This window comes from Rutilus rutilus (assembly GCF_951802725.1).
Source record: "Rutilus rutilus genome assembly, chromosome: 4".
Taxonomy (NCBI): domain Eukaryota; kingdom Metazoa; phylum Chordata; class Actinopteri; order Cypriniformes; family Leuciscidae; genus Rutilus; species Rutilus rutilus.
The window spans coordinates 44,611,536-44,618,403 of record NC_140212.1 but is presented as its reverse complement, the minus strand read 5'-3'; positions in this window follow the sequence as shown (position 1 = coordinate 44,618,403).

The following is a 6,868-nucleotide window of genomic DNA, read 5'->3' as shown; positions in this document are numbered from 1 at the left end:
GGAGACTTCACCCCGAGGTGGTGGAGCTCCTTTGGGAGAACTTCGGTCAAAACTCAAGTCTACCTTTCGCATCGTTTTATACAACGCATTGCTCTATGTGGTTCTCCCTGACGCATCCAGCTCTGCTTGAACTGGATGCAACGTATTAGGTGTGGTTGAGGCTACACCTGTACGCATTTCCCGATATCTTTGCTCCCGGGAGTTACTCTCATCCGGAGTTATGGATACTGTGGGCTCTGCCTCTGAGGGGGCCCAGCTCATAGATTCAGGTCTCTCGACTGAGGTCGTGGAGACCATACTCCAGTCTAGAGCTCCCTCCACGAGAAGACTGAATATGCATTGAAATGGAAACTGTTCTCTGCTTGGTGCGGAGAACACCTTCTGAATCTTGCTATCTGCCCTATGGTACAGGTTTCTGCAATGAATGTTTCTTTGCTGGGTTATCTCTGAGGAGAGATCCTTATTTCGTCTTCTCCGTGGTACATGAGGCTGAGGCCTGCACGTACTTGGATTTGCACCTGGTATGGTGATAGTCTTTCTTCACCCCTTGCTGGGTTGTATTCCTAGGTCCCTACTAAATTTGCGGGTCATTTGTGCACAGGCCTTCTGTCCTCCACCTTAATACCCCAGATCAGGAAAAACTTAATCTGTTATGCCCTGTCCGGGCTTTGGATGCTTATGTCCACAGAGCTGCCCTGTGGCTTATATATAAGAGCAATTATTTGTCTGCTTTGGGTTACCTAAGTTAGGTTGCCCTGCATCTAAACAGATAATGAGCAAGTGAGTAGCTGAGGCTATCTCACTTGCTTATGAAGCGGCCGGACAGCCTTCACCTTTGGCTGTCCCGGCCCATTCTACCAGGAGTATGGCTGCCTCTAAGGCTTTATTATCAGGAGTTTCACTCTATGACATCTGTAATGCGGCAGGCTGGTCCTCACCGCATACATTTGTTAGATTTTATGACTTGGACCTAGGCTCCACTCCAGGGTCTAGGGTGCTTGTTTCCTAGTGTGCGCATGGTCTTCATACAGAACAGGCATTTGTCATATGGCGTCGTGGGTATAGGGTTCCCACCACGTCTCGATGCAGCTCGGGTTCCCTTGAAAGGGAACGTCTCAGGTTACGTATGTAACCCTGGTTCCCTGAGAGGGAATGAGACGCTGCGTCGCCTTGCCATACTCCCTGCATGCCTGTGATCGACTTGCTTCAGCTTTTCAGAAGCTGTCGCGGTCTGTTTTCAGCACTGGTTTATAGCTTCCTGGTCGATGACGTCACCCGCCTATGACGTCTCGTCTTTCCATCGGACTGATTATACACGTGCTTCACGACGCAATCACGCAGGGCGTTCCCACCGCGTCTCGACGCAGCGTCTCGTTCCCTCTTAGGGAACCAGGGTTACATACTTAACCTGAGACGTTTGGGCGGGTGGACAAAATTTGGGATGGTTTGGGGTTAGATCGGCGGTTTTCAAACATCTACATTTTAAAGTCTAATTGGTTAAAAAACTAAACTAAAGTGTGCATGTAGTCCATAAAATCAGTCATCATGACATTACTGTACACACACGCCCATGCAGAGTCAGCTGGCATTGGTGTTGACGTCACCGACATGCACTTTTAGCCAATCAGTAATCCGCAGGCAGATGCGATTGAGTGTGATAAGTTGTAGCTGTATATTCAAGTGATAGCTAATGTCAAAGTGATATAGCCTACTATACAGTAAGTTGTATCTACAGTAAAGAGTGAGATAGTGAGCAACTCTAAAAACGTACACGTGGTGGAGATATCAATGGTGACTATAACTCTGAGAGGAGAGCACAGTTGAATGACTTGAACTGAAATAAAATATGGGACTTCTGTCCATGGTCATGTGCACACTAGCCTAACCAGACATCTGCAACTTTTACACCATCCAGACTGCACTCTACTCGACCCTGACAGCTGCTGAAAAAGGTTTGAATAAACTATGAATCTGTTTTGACTGCTAAATTCTGCGTTATGTTCTGCAATGTGTACTTCCGAGGGTTAAAGTCAAAAAGGGTTTTGGTGAGCTTTTGGGCTGGAAATCCCCGTCCCAATCTGGCAACACTGCTTTCTAATTACATGCACTTCTTCTGCAATGTCAGCAATAGAACTAAGTAGTGCAGCAGATTAGTAAAAAAATCATTCACTTTGGTATAAAAGCATGAAATTTGGCACAGATACTCTCTAAGGGCCACTATTTTGGAAAAAGCCGTTGGCCACTCAAAAATTCAATATGGCATTTTTCAAGATGGCCGCCATTGCTATTCAATGCTTATTATATCAATTATTCAAACAGTGATCCAAGCATAAAATTTGATACAAATACTCTCTAAAGGACATGTTAATGGAAAAAGATGCTTGTCCCTCAAAAATTCAAGATGGCCGTCATTTTTAAAGATGGCCACGTTCCTGTCGAATATGAATTATTTCAATTGTTCAAATGGTGATTCAAGCATAAAATTAGGCAGAAATACTCTTCAAGGAACACCCTTTGTGTTCTCAAAGGTATGTGCCACTCAAAAATTCAAGATGGCAACCATTTTCAAGATGGCCACCATTTTTTATTCACATTTGCAATTGCACAGTTCTGTTTTCCTCGAAAACTAGGGTTGCGCGTAACTCGCCCCGCACCGTTTGTTACAGACTTGAGTGAGGTGTCAAATCGACCGGCTCATTGAGGAGAGGTGTGCTATGACTTTTCTAAGCGATCGGGTGTACGATGTTCGCACAGCGGACGAAAAAGCGGCCAAAAAAGTCCCATTGACTTAACATTGGGGAATTCTAAAAAATTTAAATCCCAACTGCCGTTTTCACACACACAGACTCCAAAGGGCCTGACACCCCTGCATCTCTCCCTCTCTCTCCCTCAGAGGATTTATATTATCAAGCAACCAATAAGTAATGGCCTAAAATCTTCATAGCCACACCCTAGCAACCAGTTACAGCACCCTAGCAACCACCCTAAACCAATAAATAATTTTTTTAAGCAATATCACACTCGCAGCCTTGTGATATTGCTCCATGCTTGTGCCTATTTGGCCATAGGCACGAGGCCGCAGGCCATTTGCCGTACTGAAGGCACTCGTTGACACATTTCTAAAATATTTTGTGGATAAGATAACTAATATTAGGCAAAATATCTCCACTGTACCTCTTGAGTCTTCTGTCCCGCCAGTTTGCACTGGTCTCCTGAGTCATTTTGAGCCTGTAACTTTGCCTGCTTTACAAGATATTGTAGGCAAGCTCAAACCTTCAGGATCTCCCCATGACGTTCTTCCCCCACGGTTTTTTAAACAAAGTTTTGAGGTAATTGGGCCTATTGTGCAAAAGATCATGAACAGCTGTCTTGTAACAGCAACGGTACCTGATGACATGAAGCATGCTATTGTACATCCACTTCTCAAAAAGCCAAATTTAGATCCGACAGTTCTGACCAATTTTAGGCCAGTCTCAAATCTTACTTTTATATCTAAGATCTTAGAGAAAATAGTGTTTCATCAACTACAGAGCTTTCTGAATGAAAACAAGATTTTTGAGGTGTTTCAATCAGGTTTTAAGAAAAAACATTCTACAGAAACAGCATTGATTAAAGTTTTAAATTATATTTTACTGACCCTTGATTCTGGCAAGTCTGTTGTGTTGGTGCTGTTAGATTTGAGTGCAGCGTTCGGCACTATTGACCACTCTGTTCTAATTTCACGTTTGGAGCACTGGGTGGGCATTCGGGGAAATGCCCTTAAATGGTTTCAATCCTATTTGAGTAACAGAAGGTTCTCTGTTAATATTGGTGAGTTTACTTCAAATGTTGCGCCTCTAATGTGTGGTGTCCCTCAAGGTTCTATCCTTGCTCCGATTTTATTCTCCTTGTATATGCTTCCCCTGGGGTTGATTTTTAGGAAACATGACATCTCCTTTCATAGTTATTAGGGATGTCCCGATCAGGTTTTTTTGCCCTCGAGTCCGAGTCCGAGTCATTTGATTTTGAGTATCTGCCGATACCGAGTCCCGATCCGATACTTAATACATAAAAAAAAAATAAAGAAGAGCGAAAAAACAGATCCAGGATGTTCCTTATTTTTTTATTTAATTCACCTTATTTTAACATTCAACAACTCTGTTAACAAACAGAGCACTTCTGTGAGGTAGCTCGAACAATCAAGTAGCCTAATAAATAAATTCTTCACTTTTGGACTTTAGTGCAACAGTAAATATAATATAAATATATAATATTATATAATATAAATACAGTGCGTATTTTTTTCGCCGCCCATGTTAACAGATTAAACCAGGCTTTAGAGCATTCACACCGCACGCAGAGGTGGCGCGGCAGTGCGTAGCAGAGCAGAGCAGGAGTGCTGCGATCGTTTCGGCGCCGAGTCTATTTTTGCTGCGCCGCTTTTGCTGAATTAAAGTGACAATACATTGATCATGGCCAAAATACACCGCAGTTTTATCCAAAAAGTGCATTGATGATATCTATTGTGTTTTAAACAGTCAATCAAATGACCAACAGCAATTGAAAAAGAAAACAAATGTCCAAAAACAAACTTGTTGCCATAACAATAAAAACAAAGATGAACAAAAAGTTATATGAAATTATTAATAAAATAAGCTTCTTGACAAGTCTTTTCTCTTAAATGTATTTGAAAACGAAAAAAAGCAATGCCAACTTATCCATTATAGAGTAGCCTACTCTGTCTGTAGCCTGCCCTACACAACCCGCGGTTCAGCCGCGCGTGACAAACGCTGCCAGTGTGAAAGCAAAACGCGCGTGTCCTGCTCCTGCTCACCATACGCACTGCTCCCGCGCTGCTTACACTCTGCTAACGCGTGCAGTGTGAAACCGGCGTAACTCTGTGCCACCGCATAACTATAGATGTGTTAAAAAATAATGAGAATATATATACACATATATATCCGAGTCCTGATCGGGAGGTAACGTCCGATTCCGATCGAGTCTGAAAACACGTGATCGGGCCCGATTTCCGATCACGTGATCGGATCGGGACATCCCTAATAGTTATGCTGACAATACCCAAGTCTATTTGCCCCTGGGATCAAATAACATGGGTTTAGATACTCTGCTGGCTTGTCTAGCAGAGGTAAAGGCCTGGATGTCCCTAAATTTTCTTCACCTTAATGAAGGCAAAACTAAGATCATAGTTTTTGAATTGCTGGCTCCCTTTGCTCAAATTTTGTCTCCTTATCTCCATGTGTGAAACCATTAGTGAAGAATCTGGGCGTTGTTTTCGATAGTGCTCTCAAATTTGACAAACTTACACTCAGATTAGTACGGTAGTCAAAACCAGTTTTTTTCATCTCAGAGTCCTAGCCAAAGTTAAATCATTTCTTTCTTTTAAGGACTTTGAAAGGGTGATTCATGCTTTTATTTCGACAAGGCTTGACTATTGTAATTCCCTGTATGTGGGCACTAACCAAGCAACTCTTAACTGTCTGCAAATGGTGCAGAATGCAGCTGCTAGGCTCCTTACTGGTGTGCGCAAACGAGAGCACATTACCCCTGTTCTTAAATCTCTGCATTGGCTCCCAATCCGTTACAGAATTGATTTTAAAGTTTTGATGCTGTTTTTTTTTTTTTTTTGCTTGAATGGATTGGCTCCTGTATACGTTTCTGATTTACTTTCCATCCACAATCCTGGAAGGTCTCTTAGGTCATCCAACCAGAGACTGTTAAATGTTCCGCGGGTCAGATTAAAAACGAGAGGAGATCAAGCTTTTGCTGTTGCTGCACCAAAACTTTGTAACAGCCTACCTGTTTTTTATTAGAACTGCCACTACACTATACATGAGTTTAACCCTCTGGGGTCTAAGGTGTTTTTGGGGCCCTTGGGATGTTTTGACATGCCCTGACATTTGTGCTTTTTTCAGTTATTTATAAACATGATAATGGCAAAGGTGTCAATTCACTCTATATAGCACAAACAGGGCTACCATAATATGCAAGCAACATAATTTGTAGATGTTTGTATTTTTAAGAGAATAATGTTTATGCTTGGTTATTGAAAAAAATAAAAATGAAAGTTGCTGAAATAAGACCACAAAACTCATACTAAATATGTGTCCACGAGACTTTTGACTAATGGATGTTGTCGCTTCGAGTTCTGGCTTCAAAATTATGTGAAAATAGTCTTGCTTTATCGTTCACATAAAACAATACATTGATTTAAATAGTGTAAGACAGGTTTTGCTTGGAAAGCCAATATGCGAGGGGGGTGTGAACGACGAGTGGTTTACATCTGAGAATACAATGTCCCACCCCATTATGCGTAATGACTCTGCATAATGAGCCATTCATTCAGGTGTGACACTGACTGAGCCAAGAATGAATGCAAGGACAAAAGATATATTTAGAAGACTTATATTGACCATTTAAGATTTTGCTTACATCTATCTTGTAAATATGTTTTGCTATTTTATTAAAAAGGTTACAATTACAACAATAATTACAATTTCAACAATATTTCAAGTGTACTCTTTCTTTGTAAAAAAATTATTATAGGCCTACATTTTATCATATGTATTCATTAGTTTGAATATAGCCAACATTGAAACAGCTAACATCTTAGTTGATGACTTTATTTTTGACAAAAATAGTATTTTATATATATATATATATATATATATTAGGGGTGACCCCGAATAGTCGAAGATTCGATGCTTCGATAGGAGGAGCCTGATTCGACTACCGATCTCATGGTCGAATCTTTGCAGAAGTGTTATGAAACGAGGATCATGCCCCTTTGTCTATGAGGGCGCTCAATTTCACATAGAACTAGCTTTTATGTCAATACGTTAATATTCAGCCTATTATGATAATGCTGTAT